The sequence below is a fragment of the Nannospalax galili genome, unplaced genomic scaffold, assembly GCF_000622305.1.
Source record: "Nannospalax galili isolate Female #2095 unplaced genomic scaffold, S.galili_v1.0 scaffold580, whole genome shotgun sequence".
NCBI classification, from domain to species: Eukaryota; Metazoa; Chordata; class Mammalia; order Rodentia; family Spalacidae; genus Nannospalax; species Nannospalax galili.
In genome coordinates, this window is record NW_008345762.1 from 474667 (window position 1) to 475590 (window position 924).

Sequence of the window (924 nt, forward strand, 5' to 3'; positions counted from 1 at the left end):
CATAGCAGTCAGTATGCACAGTCCATGGGTGAGGTTCATGAGTGAAAGAAGCCAGAGAAAAAGAACATCAATGGTGGATCTTACTTATAGAAAATTCTATAAAATACAAACTGATGCATAATGACAAAAGACAGATTACACAAGGTCACAAGGTCTGTTTCAGCACACAATGTGTTTACTGTTTTAGTTATATTGATCACATCACGGCTGTATGTCAACATTTACCAAGGTACATAGTCCAGTGTGTGTCAATGATAGATTAAGGAAAAATCCAACTTTAAGAAAAAAGTTAGCCAGGCATGGTGGCAAACACCTTTTGTCCCACCACTTGGGAGGTAAAGGCAGGCAGATCTCTGTGAGATACAGACCATCTTGGTCTACATAGCAAATACCAGGCCAGCTGGGGCTGCAGGGAGACTGTCTCAAAAAGACAAAAAAAGAAAGAAAGAAAGAAAGAAAGAAAGAAAGAAAGAAAGAAAGAAAGAAAGAAAGAAAGAAAGAAAGAAAGAGAAAAAGAGAAAAAAGTTAAAATAATAAGCAAGATAGAAACTCAGAGTAATATTTTATTTCCAAAGCTGAGGGACACCTAAAGTAGTTTAAAGATAGAAATAATGAAGTTCCCTAAGGAAGCATAGAACAATAAAGACAAATGGTGGCTTTACATGTTTCTAATTTTTCATGGATTTACTGGAGAGATGGCTCAGTGGTTAAGAGTGCTGGTTGCATTTGCAGAGGACCTGGGTTCAATTCCCAGCACCCACATGGTGGCTAACAACCATCCATAATTCCAGTTCCAGAGGAATCCAACACCTTCTAACCTCCAAGGACATTGCAGGACATGGGTACACTTACACATGTGCAGGCAATACACTCATACACATAAAATATAAATAATAAAATTTTTTTAAAAAGAAATTCATGATT